General features: G+C 40.9%; 1 protein-coding gene across 11 annotated transcripts in view; it reads right to left on the bottom strand.

The window, feature by feature from the left end:
* COG6 (component of oligomeric golgi complex 6) overlaps window positions 1–21,489 on the bottom strand; it is a 280,734-nt gene that overhangs the window by 101,682 nt on the left and 157,563 nt on the right. For all 11 annotated transcript variants that reach the window (XR_013824904.1, XR_013824905.1, XR_013824906.1 and 8 more), the window contains one exon: window positions 10,844–10,984. The gene's annotated coding sequence lies outside the window, so the exon portion shown is untranslated. The remainder of the gene's footprint in view (window positions 1–10,843; window positions 10,985–21,489) is intronic.

Genomic DNA, 21,489 nt, shown 5'->3' with positions numbered 1-21,489 from the left:
ATGAACAATGTAGCATTTCTGTGCCACTCACATGTATTAGTCTTCTCTCCCCGACTAGATTACTAGTCCTTAACAGAAACAAAATCTTTTACTTCTTTTTTATCCTCAGGGATAACTAGTATTGAATTGGCCACGTAATTAGCAATCAAATTATTTCTGGTTGAATTGACTAGTCTTTTTCTTAAAAGTCACATATGGCTATATGATTTCATTCCTTTCTGCCAATTTGGATACACTTCAATTTAAACAAATTGTATAGATGGAAATTTGGATTTTCTCTTAAATAAGAAAAATTAGACAGTGATGATTTAATTTCAAATGGGGTATAAGATTCCTATTCATGAGAAATGTCCACCACAAAATTACACGCATAAATGCATACTCATAATTGTACAGGAATATATTGATTGCAAAGTAAAATGTGGTTGTACCCTGACTGATGGCTATTCCACTCCATTTCAGCCCTCTAATGATTTTTGAAACTATCTATGTGTTGCTTCATAATCCGGCACCTTACCACCCCACCTTGGATTCTGGTGTCACATCACTATCATTTTGATAATTACCTTTTTCAAAACTCTCATTTCATTTCTATTTTTACTTTTTATTACTGTATGGCACATACATAAAAGTACATGGGTCGCAGAGTCCAGCTCAATTAATTTTCATAGAAAATTTCCCACCCCCGGAATCTCACACAGGTGTAGACATAGAACATCACCAGTATCCCAGAAGCCCCCCACCCCTCCTCTCCAAGGTCATCCCTCTCTCAACTTCTCACGCCATTGATTAGCTTTGCTTGCTTTTGAATTCGTCTGGTTTGAAAATTTGCTTGTTTACAAGTGGCCATGTTTTAAAAGATTCAGATTTCTACCCTCCCTGCCCCTCCTCTCCACACAAAAAGACTCCTGGGGATATATTTTCTTTCTTCTTTTTAAAAGGTGAATTTAATGATGCAGTTCATGATCTCAATAATGTCATGGGCATCATTAAATCCATCTTTCTTCTGATTTACTAATGGGCCTCCTATGTCTCTTTTCTCTCCGATCCTTTTATAAATGCCTTGAAAGTTCCTATAACCCTTCTGCCCACGCATTCCTTCCAGGGACTGCTGCTGTCGTTTCCTGTCCCTTGCAGTTCTCAGGCATGTTCCAGTGTGAATCCACCTTCTTTCATATTCTCAGAGAGAGATCATTTTCTGTCTTTCAAGATGAAATCCTCTATCTTCCTTTGTGAGTCCACAGTACAGCTGTAGTTTTCCTTTCTTTAAAACAAAAATCCCATATGTATTAACTATAGAGTGTTGCTTAAATTTCTAAAGATTCCTGAGGCACTTCCAAGCATTTAATAATTCTCATTTCACTTGGCTGATTAGTTTTCTTCTTACAATTTTAAGTCTAGGAATGAGGGCTTATACTGCTTTGGGCCATGTGTTCATCAATTTTCACTATGCCAAATTCAAGTGGACACCGGTGTCTTCTTTTCTGTAATTCCTCTTCTCATTCACTCTCCCACCCCTTTGTTCAGAGGCAGATTGAGACTTTGGCTGGGGCTCTATTCTCTGCAGCTAACAACAACGTTTCTTTCTCTGACTAAAGAGCCATTTGGATAATGGATATACCATGTGCTTGTTTCCCAGAAGATGCCTAGAATAACTTCCCCAAGGAAATATTTTGAGCGCTTTAAAGAATTTGAAGAATTGAATACTCGAAGTACAGCTCACATTTCTGATACACTCGAACTCTTGGGACACAGGACGTTATAGAGGATAAAGCTCTTGACTAGAAGACAGGAAACATATGTTCTTATCTTGGGCAGGCAGCTAACCAGCTAGAGGATCTTAGGCAGGTCATCTCTTGGCATTTTCTTCATCTGCAGGATTGGGCTACAGGGATTATCGGTGGGTGTGGGGAGGAGAAGTACCTAGTTGCCCTGGGGACACCTAAAAATCTATAAGGGTGTATATTTTCATGATCCCAAATATGACACGTGAAATTACTCAAAATCTTCTTGGGTTTTAGAGATTCATGGAGGCTTCATTGAAAAAGCATTGTGTGAGAACATGGGCTTAAAAATGTGGAAAACACTTAGCAAGAGTGTCTTTAGAATATCTGAGAATCTGACATTTATGAAGATCTTTGGGTTTCTTTCATTTCTTGAACCTTTGGGCACATCAATCATTCTCTTTTCCTGTGCCCTGCCCTCCACGGAGTTCTCTATAAATTATACAATCCCACCCAGGACTTCTGGGTCTTCTACCCCTTTAGCTTTCCTAATGAAAATAAATATTTCCTTCTACTCAGTAAGAAATATAATCAAAAAGCGAAGGACCAAGTCCTCTGAGCAGGAAATTCCCCCAGCTGACCCTGTGCCAGTGGTCCCTGATGCTTGCCTCGGCCAACACTGGGATGCTGGAAAGAAAATGGAGTTGAAACTCAGATCTGAGTCTTTTCGTTACTGCCTTTTCCACTAACTGTGTGATGGTGGGCACGTCATTTCACCGCAATGGGCTCAATTCCTGAGCGAGAAGTTGCCATTTTGTTTCCCATATTCATAGTGCCAGCCTAGAATCGGCTCCAGGATGAGTGTAAATAATTAACTTGCATGAATGGTGAGTTCTTGGAGTGCTGTGGGCCCAAAGAAGGTTGCGCTTTCCTACATACACACAGGTGGGAAAAAGACACCTGAGAAATGGACAATCGTTTCCTGATCACTGTCGGCAGGTGACAGTGGACCCTTTTCCACCAAAGGGCAGGGTGAGCAGCGAGGTCCTTCTTCGGGCTTGGAAGCATGTCAGTCAAGGGAATGGCAGGGCTGAGCCTGATCTGCTGCCTCCCACAGGAAGTGGGGGCTGTGAGCAGAGGGCTACAGGCTTTCCTGTGCAGCGTGAACTGGCCCGATGTGAGCAGAACATTCTTAGCTGATGAAGAGCTGGAAGTGTGGCCCTGTGCTGAGATGCTGGAAACAGCACCGCGTCTCTACTCCATTCTTCCCTCGGTTTTCTTTCTCTGCTGTTCTTTCTTTGTCTTTGGCAGTCACGCTGTGCTCCTGGTTCTTTTCTAGCTTCACATGGTCTTGATTAGAAAGGACAAATGTAAGTGAGAACAGAGATGCTCCTCATTTTTCTCATTTGTTTCCGATTAATGGGCTTGACTGCTAATCTTCCTGTATGCTTCTATCAGGTATATACATATTTATATATAACCTAAAACCTAAAGGTGTCCCTTTTTATCTTACCGCTTTGTAAAAACTGTCCTGGAAAAAGAAGTACGAATACGAAGCAGTCAAACTACACTTGGCCGAAAACGATTCAGTTTCTAGGAGAAATAAACTAGAATTTATTTTCTAGGAGAAATAAATCAGACATTTTGGTTTTCAGTTCTGGCTCAGCATCTAGTTAGCTGTGTGGCCTTAGAAAAGTTACTTGAAGTTTCTGGTGTTAATTTTCTCATCTCTAAATGTGACAAAGTTGGATTTGGTACTCTCCCAGGTACCTCCCCAGGAGATCTTATGATCATCTTTGTTGGGTATGTTAGTACCACTTTCATGAGGGAAGCCAAAATGAGACTCCTTACCTGCACAGGAAAGTAAAGACCAAAAAAAAAGGTCCTTGTATTTATGTCTCTAATGAAATAAAAATGAGCAAAAGATAAAGTTTATTCCGATTATGCAGCATCATCTTTTTTTTTTTTTTTTTTTGGCCATGCTGCAAAGCATCGGGATGACCAGGGATCGAACCCGTGCCCCACTGCAGTAGGATTGTGAAGTCTTAACCACTGGACCACCAGGGAAACCCAGCATCATCTTATTAATGGCTTAGGTGCAGCAGGAACACAGATTACAGAGCTGTGTATGATACCGGCACCTAGAAAGCACACAATAAAGGTTTGCTGGACGACGTATGCTCTTCTAGCTGCAGACAGGGTGGCATAACCTAGTGACAAAGGCACAGAGTGTATAAAACCAAACCGAGCCTCAGTCCCAGCCCCACTGCGTACAGTCTCATGGTTTGGAACCAGCCACTTCATCTTTCTGAGCCTCAATTTCCTCGACTGCAAAAAAGGATGATTATCTGTACTTCAAATATAAGGGGACAAACAAAGGACATTATGCGTAGGAAAATGCTTCACAATGTGTAGAGTACTTGCAAATACTCTTGGACAGCCGTAGCTAAATTACACAGGCCTTAGACTGTGAATGAAGGAAACTGGCCTTAGTAAAGACCAAAAAAAAAAAAAAAAGGTCCTTGGCCAACTCAGGTTTTAGAAATAAAGAATAAAGGGGCAGAGGAATTGATCAAGGAATGAAAACCCTAGTTCACAATGAAAACATCCTTTGAAGTTTGTGCTCCTCATTTTAATATTTTGAGATCACTTTTTACTCATTGTTCTCTATTGCTTACCCACCCCCAATGACTGCCAAGATGATTATTCATCCCTCATGCGTCTGTGTCACCAGTACAGTAAGGGGCGTCTCTGCTATTTTTAGACACGACAACTATACAAGCCAAAGGCCACATTCCGCTTCTGTTCTGCTGAATGCGGGCTACACCCTGGCGTGGTGACCATTCTGAAACAGCGTTTTACTTTGAGCTCTACAAAGGCTTTCTTTGACAGGGGAGTGTCGCAGTGGGTTGAGAAAAGGAGCACAGAGAATAAAGGGAAGATATTTCCAGATTTGAACTTGAACAAAAGTTAATGCTGACAGCAGAGTTGACTGATGGTCAGAGCTGAGAAGTGCAGACAGGCAGAGGGCAAGGATCACATCTCCTAAGACCCAGAAGGATGGGATTGATTTTGACAGACCCCAGAGGGTAGAGTTGATCTTTGGGGATTTGCCAGTCTTTGATTTCAGGGTTTAGTAAACATTTTGGTAGGAAGGGATGGTACCACAGGCTCTCATTAGCCTACGTGGGTTTTGTCCTCCTAATCGTTGCTCATGACCGGGGCTACTTGGTCCCCAGGTATCCCATACCTGCTAACTTGCCTCCGAGCCTCCCCTCCAGAGGTTTTCTTTAAAATCCCAACTGGAAAGGCAAGACTGAAAGGAAGCCACCAATTCCTTTGCCTGTGACCTACTTGTACGCTCTGCCTTCAGAGATGAGAGCCCGATGAGCCGCCCACACCCACTGGCATGGGATTCGCCAGCCTGTCATTTTGGCTGAGAGGTAGACAGTTTCTGGCAAACTTAACAAGCAGATTTTCTCAGTGATAGGAAAATTCTTGCTTAGTGCCACTCTATTTCCCGTGGTTAAAGCCTTCAACCCAGAGAAGATAACAGAAGTCACCTGACCTGGTGAGACGTGGAAATGAAAGAGGTTTTTTTTTTTTCTTATTTTTTTAACTTCTGTTTTCTTAAAGGAGGAAGGCTTTTCCTTTAATAGACCAGGTTCACATAAGACAACTTGGGTTGGAATGATGAAACTGGCATGACATACCATATTACAGCATCACATAACCTTTTAGAGCAGCCAGAATTCACCTCACGCAGAGCATTTAAGGGCTTTCCTGTCTTGGTTAACATTAAGTGCTTCCTCTGTCATTGTCACTCTACACGCATGCCCAGTGATAGACAAGGGAGACTGTGAAAACCGTCAAAGAGCAGAGGGCAATCAATGGAACCTAAACAAAATGTGGGGTTACTTCTGTGGATAACTCCAGTGAAAAGGAGTTCACATACCAGCAGCTCCTCCCCAGAAATCTCCGGTCTCTAAGTCTTAGAAAAACCCAGGCTTTTAGGTTAGGTGAACGCCCCTTCACCTCATCCACAAAAGCTGGATCCTCAAAAGCTCTTTTACTTCCTAGTCTGCAGATGTCACCATTCCCACCATTCATAGCGCAGAAGCACTTGACCTGACAGGTACACCGCCTCCCCAGCTGTGGGCCTAAAGCAAGGTATTAGCTGGAAAGAGATTTTTCTGGTTGAAAATGTACAAATTCAGGAGTCAGCAGAAGCAGACTTTTGGGCTTCACTACAAATAAAAGGATATAAGCTTGAACAATCTCTTTTCTTGTAATAGTCCAAGTAAACAAATGTCAGAGGCATTTTTGCAATTTAGTTGGTCTGCATTTCATCAGTTTGTCAGGAAGCTAAACAATACATCTATTAAAACTCATTAAAAAATTGGAAACTCTAATTCTGACTTCTATTTATAACTCAAGTACAGTGAGCTGGCACCAATCTTTCAGAGAGAAATTTTTTTTTTCCAAGAGAGACAGAGTATGACTCTGAGTCAAAACCAGATCGATTCCAGCTTTCTCAATTTATTAGCTGCCTTTTTGTTTCTGTTCTTCCTGCCGCCACGTGGGGTCTGCTCTATTATTGGGCTGCTGGTCCCGGGTGAACCGGTCTTTCCCTGGGGAGACTGTGGAAAGGGAAGAGACATCATCCGGCAGTCCACAGTCAGTTTGGGAGTGAGATGGGCCAGACCTCCATTCCAGCAATGAAAGCTAACACGCAACCAAAACTGTAGCCCTTTATTACCGGTCGGGATGGTGACAGGGGTGAAGACATCAGAGGCCATTTTATTAAGCCCATCAGTTAGGTAGTGACTTTGTCAGATCTGCTCTTGGTACCTTCATTTTGATTCTCCTTCATATAGAAGCAGATTTCAGCAAACTGTAAGCTGGGGAGATCCCACCTGGGGCAAGGACATTGTATCTTCATTGGCCTCCCAGGCTTCACTCCTTCCCTGAAGCCCCTCAACAAAATGGTGTGATCAAACAAACAAACAACAGAAGCAAAAGCCACAATACACCGCAGAAATGTCCTAGGCTTTGTAAGCTGAAAATCTAGAACGTAGGTACTTACTCTGCTCCTCACTATATATGTGATTTTGACACATGACTTCAGTTTTGAAGCCCCAGCCTCAGTTTCTTCATATGTAAGAGGGATGTGCTAATATAATATTACATATCTTAGGGTGTTGCCTTGTGGATTCGAAACATCCTATATCAAATGCCTCATTATACTGCTTGGCACGTGGCACGTCCCAAATAAAGAGAAGTTGTAACTAATATTTTGTATATTGATATTCTGATAGTTTGCCAAATGCTTTTTCTGCATCAGTTGAGACGATCATGCAGGGGGCTTTCCTTCATCCTGTTAATGTGGTGTGTTATATTGGTTAATTTTTGTATATTGAATTATCTTTGCGTCACTTGGCCATGGTATATGACCTTTTTAATAGGCTGTTGAATTCAGCTTGCTAGTAGTTTGTTGAGGATTTTTGCATCAATGTTCATAAAGAATATTGATCTGTAGTTTTCTTTTCTTATAGCATTTTTGCTGCGTTTGCTATCAGGGTAATTCTGGCTTCATAGCATGAGTTAGGAAATGTTCTCACTTCTTCAATTTTTTGGAACAGTTGAGGATCAATGTTAATTTTTCTTTAAAGGTTTGGTAGAATTCTCCAGTGAAGCCATTTGGCCCGTGACTTTTCTTTTTGAGAGGTTTTGATTACTGATTAATCTTCATATTAGTTATAAATCTACTCGTACTTTCTATTTATTCATGATTCAGATTTGGTAGATATGTATTTCTAGGAATTTGTCCATTTCATTTAGGTTATCCAATTTGTTGGCATACAAATGTTCATAATATTCTCTTATAGTTTTTATTTCTGAAAAATCAGTCATAATGTCCCACTTGATTTCTGATTTTAGTTACATGAGTCTTCTCTTTTTTCTTAGTCAATCCATCTACAGGTTTGTCAGCCTTGTTGATCTTTTCAAAGAATCAAATTTTGGTTTCGTTGATTTTTCTCATTGTTTTTCTATTCTCTATTTTGTTTATCTCTCCTCTAATTTTTATTATTTCCTTCCTTTTGCTAGCTTTGGTTTGCTTTTCTTTTTCCTTAAAGAGTAAGTTAGGTTATTGATTTGAGATTTCTCCTTTTTTTTTTTTTTTTTTTTGTGGTACGCAGGCCTTTCACTGTTGTGGCCTCTCCCGTTGCGGAGCACAGGCTCCAGACGCGCAGGCTCAGCGGCCATGGCTCACGGGCCCAGCCGCTCCGCGGCATGTGGGATCTTCCCGGACCGGGGCACGAACCTGTGTCCCCTGCAATGGCAGGTGGACTCTCAACCACTGCGTCACCAGGGAAGCCCTCTTTTTTTTAATGTAAGCATTTACAGCTATAAATTTCCCTCTTAGCACTGCTTCTCTGCATTAGTTAATTTTGGTATGTTATGTTTTTCATTATCTTTTTGTCTCAAGATATTTTCTAATCTCCCTTGTGATGTCTTCTTTGATTCATTGGTTTTTTTAAGAATATGTTGTTTAATTTGCACATATTTGTGGATTTTCCAGTTTTCCTTCTGTTATTGATTTCTAGCTTCATTCCAGGATGTTTAGAAAAGAAACTTTATATGATTTCAATCTTTTAAAATTTAATAAAATTTGTTTTGCGGTCTAACAGATCCTGGAGAATGCTCATGCTCAATTGAGAAAAATGTGTTTTCTGCTGTTGTTGGGTGAGTGTTCTGTATATGTCTGATAGATTCTGTTGGTCTACAGTGTTGTTCAAGTCCACTGTTTCCTTATTGATCTTTTGTCTGGTTGTTCTATTCTTTATTGACAGTGGGGGCATTGAAGTCTCCTACTATTATCTTACAGTGTGTATTTCTCCCTTCAATTCTTTCAGTGTTTGCTTGATATATTTTAGAGCTCTGATGTTTATAATTGTTATATCTTCTTGATGAATTGATATTTTATCAATATATAATATCCTTCTTTGTCTCTTGTAATAATTTTTTACTTAAAGTCTATTTTCTCTAATATTAGTATAGCCACCCCAATTCTCTTTAGCTACTATTTGCATTAAATATCTTTTTCTTCCTTTCCCTTCCAACCTAATTCTGTCTTTAGAGATAAAGTAAAATTTGACATTTGATTATTATAATGTGTTAAGTCTGGGAATCAGATTTCCCCCCTTCCCCAGAATTTACTTTTTGTTGTTTGTTTGATTGTTGAAGGCTATGATAGTCCATTTGTTTTGAGACTTTTCCAAACCATTTTTTCAAAGTCTATTTCTTGCCATGTGTTCTCACTGAAATCTCTTTTACTTTAGTTTGTGCTCAACTAATGTTTTGATAGAAACTTCTTTGAATGCCAGGAGATGAAACGGACAAAGAAAAAAATACAGAGAGAAAAAAGAGAGAGAGCAATTACAACTCCCAGTCTTGGTAGACTGACTCTGTGCTGGGGTATTCCTTCTACTTAGTTAGGTTTTCTCTGAGACTAGGAATCAGCCTTAGGTGAAATTTTTAGGTCTTCTTAGTTTTTCTTCTGAGCATATGTCCTACTTGGTTATGCATGTGGCTTTCTAGATTCCCCTGTAAAAATGGCTGATTTTGAATCTCCTCATTTCCCAAAAAGTCTCATCTCACTGTCTCCTCTGGTCCTCAGATGGTCTACTGTATGTCTCCAGTGAGCATCTATTGCCCCAGGTTTCTGTGGGTGTGTAATCTCCTTGTAGCTTTTGTGAGCAAAGCCTACAGCTTTTCCTGCATGTGTTCTGCGTTATGAGAGCAAGAGACAGCGAGTCAGATCCTCTGGTGTCCCCAGCCACTTTAGAACAGATATACACAATAATTTGTAAATAAGGTCTGCTCCCTCCCTGTGATTTAAAGAGTGAAACTGGGAGTTGAGTTGCCACACTCAAGACCAAGACTGTTTCCATTCAGGCAAGGGTGGGTTTGGGTTTGTTTGTTTGTTTGTTGATGATTTTATGAAGGAACATGGAGCTTGGGGTTTCCTAGCCCACATTTTGCTGATTTCTTATCGTTATTATTTCATGTGAATTCATCACATACCAAAAATTGCACTGAGCTTGTTATTTTCTCTTTGCCTTCCAGACCCACACTCCACCCTCCTCTGTTCTAGTCTGTGCCCTGCAGGCTGATCTGTACAGGCCACATCAATGGGTTCTCAGCCCCAGTGGGGTGAGAAGGAGGCTGTGCATTTAACTCTTTGCCTGCCGTATACACAGGTTGGCCACATCTTTCCATCAAATGTCACGGCTCTTCTCCAGTGACCCTTTCCTTAGAGCTGCCCACCCTGAGATCTGGAACTGGCACATTTTCCTTTAGACCTGGTGGTAACAAAGAGCTTACCAATCACCATCACCTTCTGCTACTTCAGCCCCAGGGTCCTTCAACATCCTTTGTACACGTCCCTAAATCTTTCCAGACCTTTGTAAATCACCCTTTTGTTAACACTCCTCACTGAGTTTGAGAGTGCCATCTGTTTCCTGCTGGAACTCTAACACATTGTACTGTTGGCTGCTAATTTCTCTTTCTGAGAAATGCTTCTCATTTTGGTGAAATGTACTCAGATACCAGCATATTCAGGATCCTACTTTGGGTGAAAAGATAGGAATTCACTTTCCTGAATGAGTTTGTAATATTTATCAGGATGATACTCAGCTTGGAGTTCAGAGAATGTCTCTCGTGTAACATGAAACTTGGTCGTGTAATCTGAGAGGTGAACAGATGTCCGGCTCAATTCCCACAAGACAAGTGAATGAAGATTGCCCTCCTTTCATGGGTGGGCAGAGTGGGGCAGCAATCCTCCATCCATTGCAGTAACCTGTCCCACAGTAACCTGCCTTCCCATAAACTGAGAAGATGGGTGCCCAGGGAGATAGCTAGTGTCTCCTGTGTCTAGAAAAGAGCTGCCTATGAAGTGAGATCAAATATGTTAATTGCTCCTTCTCTAATTCATCTCCCTCACTGTTGACCTGTTGACAGTCTTCTTAAGCAGAGACCTGATGAGACCCATTTCCTTTGCCAGACACTTCCAGTGGCTGCCTTTGACCACAAAACAAAGAATGACAAACACTTACCATGTGGGCGGTCACCCTCACTCTCACCTCCCGTGGCATGATTGCAGCTTTCAGTCACAGACTGGTTTCCGTCACAGCTCTCCAGGCAGCCAGTACTGACACTGCTTTTCCTTCAAGGTAAGCATATGTTCCAACCTTGTCCTATAAGATAAAATATGTTCCAAATTCAAAAGCATAGCATAACACAATCTGGCCCCAATCTTCCATTCTAGCATCTCGGCACGTTTCCTCTTGCTCTTTTGTGCCATGCATTTAGCCTTTTGCACCATTCCTAGCACATATTGGGTGTTTGAAATATTTGTTAGGCTAACGTTGATACAGTCTTAGGAAATAAAGTTCTCTAAACACACACACACCTAACATTTAAATCTGAGCCAAATATGTTTAGAATATTGCAGTAGCACCAGAAATATTTATAAATTAGCTTGGAGCATTTGCCCATACATTTCTTTGTATATAGTTAAAGAGTAGAAAAGGTCTATTAGATGAATAGTTGGGAAAGATATTCCTTATAGAGGAAAAGCTCTATGTTCAAGCCCAGTGTGCTTTGAATTGCCTCTTTCACGCAATGGCCCTGATGACATTGGTCTTCTCACAGCAGAGTGGCCAACGCATTCACATGTGAGGTCAAATTTTTGCATAGTTGTAGGTCAGCTCTCCAGACTGTAGCTGATTGTTTTTGAGACAAGCCCCAAAGCAGATGACAAATTCCTGCTGTTCTCCCAAGTTGTCTCCATTTACCTCTCCTTGGAAAAGCCAGTTACATCATTTATCTGCTGACTCTTTTTAGGTATAAGCCTCTTAACACCATTGTACTGAATTTGCATTAGAATTTCAATGTCAGTTTCTTAAACAGAAGAGTGAAACAAAAACAGTACCTTTAAAAATCAGAGATTAAAGTTTTTTTAATGTATTTAGAAAAAAGAAATCGATTCTGAAGATAAACATAGACAACTACTAATCAATGCAATGGAGGGCATGGCAAGTGGATACTCAGGTGAATTTCATTCCACCAATATCCATTGAGAGACTGCTCTGTGTCAGAACTGAGCCGAAAGCTGGGGAAGGTTGGAGGTCAAAGGAGGCTACTACCTTCCTGAGCACGCAGGCTTGTGGGGATAGAAGGTGGGCACAAATTTTGTAACGCAATTATTTTGTTTTATTTTGTCTTATTTATTTATTTTGGCCATGCCATGCGGCATGCAGGATCTTAGTTCCCAGACCAGGGATTGAACCCGTGCCCCCTGCAGTGGAAGCGTGGAGTCTTAACCGCTGGACCACTAGGGAAGTCCCTCAGTTATTCATTTTAAACTTCACTCTTTAGATGCTATTTTCAAGCTACCTTTTACTGAGCACTTACTGTGTGATGGGAAATCATTATTTTACCTGGATTACATCGTTGAAATCTCATGGCAATTCTATAAAGTGGGTGTTACTCTTTCCACTTCAGAGATGAGGAAATCGAAACTCAGAAAGTATGGGTAACATACAGTTCATTTAGCTAATAAATCCATGCTCTCAGTGAGCCAGAAATTAATAACTGGAGTTATATTTTTAGATAGACAAACTTTGAAAACATTAAAACGTAATAACATAGCCAAGGGTACAAATACTCTTAAAACTGAATTGTCTGTTACTGGATAACAATTCAAGATATTCCAAATGTGTCGCAGTTGGTAGTTGACAACCCAAGAGCTACTTTTTGTTCAGAGGAATCTCTTTACCAAAATCTTTTTAAAACAAATAAACCCACTGGAAAATATTTTCAAAATCATTTTTTAAGTAGCAAAAATAAATTTAGATGCAGCAAAAAATGATTGTTGATTTTGATCTCAGCACAGGATTTATCTTCATAAATAACCCAGGATGGTATGTGGATGTGTGGCCAAAAGTGATAAGATTATAGACTATCAACCAGAAACACAGTCACAATAGTGGAGTCTGGGAGTGCAGATTTTTTAGATTTGGCATATTTGAAATAGCTTTATTATTATTATTGTTTCAACATATCTTGAAAGTGGGAACAGTGGGCTAGGACAGAACAATACTGTTGCTATGGGGGACTTTGGTTTCTCAGTAACTTCCAACATAGGAACAGACTATGCATTCCAATTACTTCTATTAAGAAATGGCAACTGCTAGAATTTAGGAAATATGCCTCTTTTTCAATGAAACTTTTCTAGAAGCCATAGAATAGGTGTTGTTGAGATCCTGAGAACAGCCTTCACATGCTGAAGGACTGCGGTTAGCTACAGAGTGATCCAGGGCTGAAGTCTTATATGTAATCTTGTTTGCACAGAGGCTGGAAATAAGATCAAGACAAGAAAAACTGCTGAACAAAAACCTAAACTTCCTTTCAAGAGCTCCCTGCATAAATGCAAAAAAGCAGAGTGGACCCAAATTGGAAGATGGCTCAAGAATCCCATAATCAAGATATACTCTATCAGGGCAAGAGTAATTAGGTCAGAAGCAGTGGGCCAGAGGCACTCAAGCATCTTTGGGAAGAAACAGAAAACCAAGAAACTTGAGTTGCACTAATAAAGTCAGTCAACAGGAATGGGAATCTTTAGTCCAGGGTCCCAGACCTACCAGAAAGAGCAAACCCCTGTGAGTACACACGCGCTTGTGCTGTGGGCCTGGGGGGGTGGGGGGGGGGGACCCGGAAGGTGGGGACAGGGATCCCACCAGTTTACCAGGTGGTATAATTTAGTGGGTAAGCAAACCTGCCCCAGAGGTAGGCAACAGCAGGTTCAAGTAGTGAAAACGCTTTTGAACCTGGGGGAGAAAGCAATTGTCAGTTTTAATCTTGCAACAGGATTTATTCAGCTTGTGTATATATACATGTGGCCCAAAGTGCAGAGAATAGGATTTCAACTGGAAATACAAATTCAGCGATTCAGATTCTACCATATACCAGCTATGTGCCCCTGAGCACTTTGCCGCATTTTGTCAGCCTCAGTTTCCTTATCTGTAAAATGGAGATATGAGAGCACCTAATTCATAGGCTTCTTGTAAGCAGTGAGATAAGAGTTTAACACAGCCTGGCCCTTAGTAAGTATTTCATCTCATTCAATATTACTATTATCATCAAAGACCTATGTTGCATATCTAGACAGTAAATCTTGCCCTTAATTTGCCACAATTTGCCAAGTTTAAAAAATTACTATCTGTTTTCCCCTCTGTTCCCTCCCTAGCTATGTTCTGACCTTGAAGAATTTACCTGGGATGTAAATAAAGTCTCATTTCCTGCAACTGAAATAATTGTGTCCCGTAGTAGGTTCCTCCTCACATATTTTCAGAAGATCCTGTTCTGAAATCCCACCAGACCTTCTCCAAGGATGACCTAAACCCAAATGGTCAGTTGGTACTACAGGCTCCAATCAGAGAAAACAAAAAAGGACAACCTTCTAGGGTAGCTTCTAGAGGGCAGCGAATCTCCTTCTGTGATTCTCTTTCACAGCCCCTAGAAGCCAGCTCTCATCGGGGGTGAAGACGGCCAGCATCCGTGGAAAGGTGGGGTGAATGGTAAGAACATTCTTCAGCCGTGCAGGCAGAGACTGGCTCCAGTACTGTGTGCTCTTTCCCTCACGTTCCAGAGACAGGACAGGTAGGCAAGCAGGAAATAGAGGATACCATCACACCTAGACCCCAGAAATGTTTTCAGTCCATTTGGACCCACTTGAAGGATGTCCCAATCTAGACTCATGCTTTTCAAACAGGGTTTACAGAGGATCCTGAGGACCACAGGGACTGATGCTGTGGGACGTGGCAGGATCTTTACCACGACCTCCTCCCGTGGCCGGGGTCTGCATCCTCAGCAGCGTTCTCCTGCCTCCTCAGCCCTGCTCTTACTCTATCTGACCTTTCTGCACTTTTCTTCCTGCCATGCCCTTGCTGTCATCTTATCTCCACTGCACCAGAGGAGGATGCTTACGTATGCTGGACCGCGTCCCACCCTTCAATCAGGATGTTAACCAGGTGTTTCAAAATCACCCTGGAGGAATGTGGGCTGTGGTCCAGGGTGATTCCTCCTCCGCTTCATCCTTCCCTCCCTCCCTCTCTTCCTTTCCTCCTTCCTGCCAACATATTATTGACTATCTGCTAGATGCCTGGCACTGACTTTGTTAATTATCTGAGTTTACACTAAGCTCTTAAATTTGAAGATGACAGTAAATAGTGTTGAAAGCACCTTGAACAGGAAGAAAATTTATGAGTGTGTTGAATAAATGCACTGGAGGTAATTAGAAAAATTGTGAAGTGATTTGGACTCAAATAAGTTTAGACTCAAGGGAGCATGGGGCAAACAGCCAACCACTGGGAGAGTAGGTGGGGTGAGACTAACGGGGCAAAAAGAGATCAACAAGGCAAGTTAAAGGTATTTGTTGAGCACCCCCCATTCATTCTGACCTGCGCCAAGGGCTATGGGAGCTGAGAGAAAAGTGGAAAAGATGCCGTGTGGGTCTTGGGGCAGATGTCACTTTGGATCTGCTGACCAATACACTCTGTGTGGATTTCCCCGGATTCCCAGCCACTGCTGAGGTTTAGCGGTTCCCCAGGAAGGAGTAAGTTTCCTACGTAGTGAATCACCCAGTGTGAAAGAGAATTTTCCTGACCTCAGCTTCCGAGCGGCTCATTGAGACTTTACTACTCGAAAGGGCAGTGGAGCATACCACGACCATAGCCCACACTTTATTTATGTTGGGGGGTATTTTTCAAAGGGACATTTGGACCAAAAGTGGCCCATGACTCCTGGAAACCCTGAGTAGTGGCTTGACATCTTAGGAATCTGTCTGCCGTGCTTTGTGGAAGGGTCTTGAAGGGTCTGGTTCTGTCTGGAGAACAAAAGTGATGGTCATTAATGTGAAAATGTAGCCCTACTTATTCTCCTTCCTCTACTAAATGGCCCATAATCCAAGTAAAAGCACTTAAAGCCCTTGGATATCTAGATATATTGCTTAAAATCAATTTGCTTTTATTGGTCTAATTCTATTAACTTTGGATGTTGGAGCCACAGTGCAGAGTTGCAGTGCTTTGACAAGTACTTTCACGTCCTCAATATTTTACTTTTTCTATTCCCACTTCTTTCCAGTGGAGCCTAATATCTTCCAGTCCCAGGCTTGCAGGTCCATGCTCATCTCGGTGATGGACCCCAAAATATTTACTTATAACATTTATAAAAACACCCTGCGTGCCAAAAGCCGCTAGCTGCAGGAAAGTGATAAAATATAAAAATATTTTATCAGCCAGTGGGAATCCCCTTACATGTTAAATCAAAGGCTCCATCAGAGGGCCCACAGTGACCTTGGGAGGCCAGCAGATTCAAACCATATTGGAGGACGACAGCAGGAGGGAACGCCTGCGGGGAACCCACTCAGCTCAGGGCCCCTTCACGTCCCCCAGGAAAGAGCCCGAAGCAGATTTCGGCTGTATTGTCTAGGGGCTCAGGGGCAGATGTGTCGAGGCCCTGTGTGGCTTTTCCATGGGGTTTTTGTAGCTTGTCATGTCTCTCCAGGGTCATCCCACCTGTGACACCTACTCTGTTCCTCTCCATTTCTACCTGCAAGACTTAGTCTGTTTCTCTAAAAGCGTCACCATAGAAGTTTTCTTTTTTTTTCTTTTCTTTTTCTGTTTGATTTTTTTCCCGGCTTTATTGAGATGTAATTGGCATATAACATTATGTAAGTTTAAGGTGTACAGTGTGATGGTTTGATCTTCGTAGATGTTGCTAAATGTTTACCACAATAAGGTTAGTTAACACATCCTTCACCTAGTGTTTGTGGAGGATTTCTAGGGCAGAAGTGCTACAGGAGTGGTAGAGAAAGTGATGTAGTGGGAAAAACACCACAGGGTAAATAGTCCTGGATTCCAGCCTTCACTCTGCTGCTGCATATCTTGACTAAGTCATTGCACATCTCTGGAAGTTGGATATATTTGTGGTTTTCAGCCTTAGTGGTTCCAGGAAGTACCCCTAGCTTAGCGAGGGGGTGACATGGAACAGCTGGGTTTCTAGCCCCTCCCCATTCCCATGTCAATCAGCTCTGCCTTATCAATATTACATTTTGGATTACATGTAATATTTAATTCACAAAAAACGTATCTTACTGTTAAAAAGAAAAGTTTAAAACCCACTGGACCAAAATGACATTCCTATTCCATATTAACATAATTTGGGGCTCAGTAGTATTCCAGACTCTAATTTCCCTCTCCTTGGCATTCCCCACTAAAAGCTGATCAAAACTGATCTGGAGCTGTCAGAGCATAAGCACCAGGACGAGGTTCACCTGAGAGGTGAGGTTGGGTGGCATGATTCAGGGAGCCACGCTGCTTCTGCAGAGGATGGTGTAATTCCACAAGCTTCAAGCCGAGCCATTTGGCAGAACGTCTTTCTCTCCTTTGGAGTTTCTTTCTACAAGAATGGTACCAAAGCAGCATGCTGAGTCCCGATGGTGTGCCCAAGTTGTTTTTGTTTTTCTGTTTTTTGTTTTTAAACTGAAACAGGCCCCTTCCCGGGACTCAGGAAATCCTGGAGGATTATACTGGGACACACGTGAGTGGAAGGCACTGTGATAACAGAGCCACTTAGCACCTCGCTGTGAAGCTTTGCTATGAGGCAAGCTTGTCCTGAGGTGCTCTCTCCCAGTTGGCTGCTCAGGACTTTATGCAAACAGATTCCTGAGAAATCTACCAAAGGAGCTGATCCAAATCCCAGTAGTGAATGCCACTGGCCCAGCTACATTTATCATATTCTCCTCTTTGTTCCAAAGTCCTCATTTTAAGCCACACAGAATGGTTTAAAATCATTCCATTAACAAATCATTTTGTCATTCACTTTCCATCATGCTAGATGTCCCGCCTAACTTTTGTCCTGTATTCAATGTCTGTCAACAAGGTAACACTGACTCAAAATTCTATTACCAATTCTAATTAAAGGTGACAAAAGCAGGTTTTGCTGGGCAATGCATAAGGAACTTTGCAATCCAACTGCTCAGTATTACCTATAATCTAACATCAAAACACAGTTTTTATTAACACATTATTGTTTGTTCTTCCATATCTTCTCTATGTGTACATAACATTATTCTACAGCAGTAAGCTCATACAATGCACAGTTTTAAAATCTGCTGTTTTGACTTTAAAAAACAGAGCCTGATCATTTGCCCATGTTAATTAATATTCTTCTACAATAATTTTTAATGGCTATGTAAGGTGTGTAATTTAACTCATTTCTCAATTCTCCTAAAGTTGGAAAACTCTTCAGATTGTAACTGCTAAGATGTTACAATTTTTTTGATCATAAAAATCCTGAGATGAATATACTTATACCTTCATCCTCATTCTTTTGTTTTGTTTTGTTTGCAGTACGCGGGCCTCTCACTGCTGTGGCCTCTCCCGTTGTGGAGCACAGGCTCCAGACGTGCAGGTTCAGCGGCCATGGCTCACGGGCCTAGCCGCTCTGCGGCATGTGGGATCTTCCTGGACCGGGGCACAAACCCGCGTCCCCTGCATCGGCAGGCAGACTCTCAACCACTGCGCCACCAGGGAAGCCCCATCCTCATTCCTGTAGTTGGAATTCCAGTGGCAGAGGGAGTGTTTTTAATAAATATTAAATATTTGTAATAAATATTGCCGAATTTTCCTATGGAAGGATAAATCTATACTTCTGCTACCATTTTTTTTCTTGTTTCCCTGCACCCTAGCCAACATTGGGTATTACCAGTTTTAATCTTTACCAATTGATGGAGGGGGGATTGTATCTTATTCTTGCCTTAATTTGAAATTCTGTCTGTTGTGGTAAAAGTGAACATTGTATCAAATATGTATTGACCATCTGTATTTCTTCTTTGGGCAGTGTCTACTCATGTCTTTTCCCATTTTCCTGTTGTTGCACTTATTTATTAATCATTGATTTCTAAGGACTCATTATATTTTAAGGATCTTAATCTTCTATCTGATATGTATGCAACAAATATTTTTTCCAGTGCTCTAAGCCTAAAAATGTTACTTAGGTTATTCATGCTAAAAATGATAAAAACTGTTGATTGTTTTTTAAATTGTATTTCCTTTTGGTATGCTTAAAAATGTGCTTCTGCACTCCCAAGATTATATATTGATTTTTTACTTCAAATATTTGTGTCGTTTCCATTTCACATTGAAATTATTAATTAATCTGGGATTTATATAGAAATAAGGTGTGAGATAGACTTCTGTCCTCTAAACCAAATAATCAGTCTTCTGGCAAATCTTTTCAGTCCTCTTTCACAGTCCCGGCTGCATCTAGCTCCCTCTAGTTGCACAAACAGACAATTTAGTACAGACATTGGTCTGCTCTCTAAAACCAGGCTCCACTTTAAGCTAGTCAAACTGTTCAGAAGACCAGGGCAATTAGAAATGTTAAGTCCCATTATGGTCTTGTAATTAAGAAATAAATAAATTTCCATTTATTTCATCAATTGTAATATACAAGTTCAGAGTGTCTAAAGTAAATTATGATTTACTAAATCCAAAATGTCAGCGTTGGTTGTTAGGAAGCAGGGTTCCTTACTTAGGGTTCTCTTCTCAGATATATATATTATTTCTTCCTAAGCCCTGCAGAAGCTCCAATGTCCAGGCACCTCACAGCTACCTGTGAGCCCTCTTTCAAATTGAACCATGTGGCTACAACGACTTCATTCCTCTCCAACCATCTCGGTTCCATCCTTCAAACTGCTGTGAAAGTACTGTTTTTCTCCATAAAGCTTCAACGAATTGCTCAGATGAGAACTCAAGGATTTTCTTGAGTTCTTGTCTTTCTTCATGTACTTCTGCAATGTTTACTGTGTCACCTCCACCACATTTCAATCACTTCCAAAGTGCAATGGAACCTAAAGTTTATTTTTTTTTTTAATACACTTATTTTCTTAGGAGACTTTTAGGTTAACAGAAAAATAAAGAAGATAGTCCAGAAAAGTCCCATACAAGATTTGCTTTTTAAGTGAGAATTTCTATAACTCTTCTATGTCAGCATGTCTTATACTTAAGTAGACAACAGTATGATTTTCACTTGTGTAGACATTTCAGGGTGATTTACTTTTTTTATAAATTTATTTATTTATTTTTGGCTGTGTTGGTTCCTCATTGCTGCACACGGGCTTTCTTTAGCTGGGGCTACTCTTCGTTGTGGTGCGTGGGCTTCCCATTGCAGTGGCTTCTGTTGTTGTGGAGCATGGGCTCTAGGTGAGCGGGCTTCAGTAGCTGTGGCTCGTGGGCTTTAGAGTGCAGGCTCAGTGGTTATGGTGCAAGGGCTTAGTTGCTCCATGGCATGTGGGATCTTCCCAGACCAGGGCTCGAACCCATGTCTCCTGCATTGGCAGGGAGATTCTTAACCACTGTGCCACCAGGGAAGCCCCAGGGTGATTTACTTTTAAAATATTAACTCCTAGAAAACTATGAAATTCCCGTTTTTTGGTGCCACATTTTTATTGATGTAAAATGCTCTTGATGGTTTTTGATGATGATGATGATAGTAATGATGATAACGTGGATGATGACAGTAACAACTACTATATTTCTGCTCTTGAAGATACTCTTAAAGTAATGATGCAGACATTTTATTTACAGCTTATTTAAATAAGTCCTTCTTTCCATAGTTCTATTCCTCCTTTAATATAAAGACATTTGCTTGGCGCTACTTTGTCAGTTTCTTTTTCTATTCATCTATTTTTAGATTCTGTGTTTTTAAAAGATCCTGGTGCTGACACTGCAAGTTTATTGTCAATTTCCATAGTGGCATAATATTTTTCTACGTAATTCTCTCTTCTTACCACACACTGGCATTTTGTTCAAAGAACAAACAATTTACGAACACCCTTTGCGCAGACACATTTATTGATATGTCTGCTGTGATGCCTAAGTCTGTCCCCAAGTTTGAAAGCAATTCAGAAACAATCACCATGTTTTGGTAGCCTAAATTGTTTATTCCAAGAGGCAGAGTTTGAAAATTCTGAGATGTATGTTAAATTTAATTCTGCACCAGAATGCCTAATTTCCCTTATTTTGTTAGGTGTTTTCCCAGAATTTTAATTTTCTCCTCTAGGTTACATTTTAAACAAAAGTGATAGGAGCTGTTTTACCACTTCCCTAGTCTCATAGCTTGCTAGGTTAGTTATAAAATGAGTGTTTTCAATAGTGGCCAAAAAATAGCAGAGCATGACATATCAATAGATGTAACTCTCTTTTCCTTTAATGAAGTTTTGTTTGTTATTGTTATTGTAAAAGTGTGATTAAAACAAACAGTATAAAGCTCTACTAGCACCATGAATGCACATGTAGCTGAGGCATTTGAGAAGAATACCTCCTTCCAGGATAAGACGTGACCTAAAGGATTAAAGGTCATCAAAGAACCCATGAAAGTAAGGGAGTGAATAACCTGGGTTAGGCAGCATTTGATTCTTCATTGAGACCCAAAACTCCTCCATCAACCTCATTCTGCAAAGCTGTGAGAATTGGAGGAACATTTCTGACAGAAAGTAGTAATTCAGTGCATTCCAAAATTGATTCACTCACTTGGAAATATGAATCTGAAATTAATCTATTGCTGGGCATTGAATGAACTGCTATAATGTGTCCAGGTTCCAGAGACCATTAGCACCTGTCTTCAAAGACACAAG

This window comes from Stenella coeruleoalba, assembly GCF_951394435.1.
Source record: "Stenella coeruleoalba genome assembly, chromosome: 18".
Lineage (NCBI taxonomy): Eukaryota > Metazoa > Chordata > Mammalia > Artiodactyla > Delphinidae > Stenella > Stenella coeruleoalba.
The sequence above is the reverse complement of the archived record's forward strand: the minus strand, read 5'-3'. Positions and strand labels throughout refer to the sequence as shown.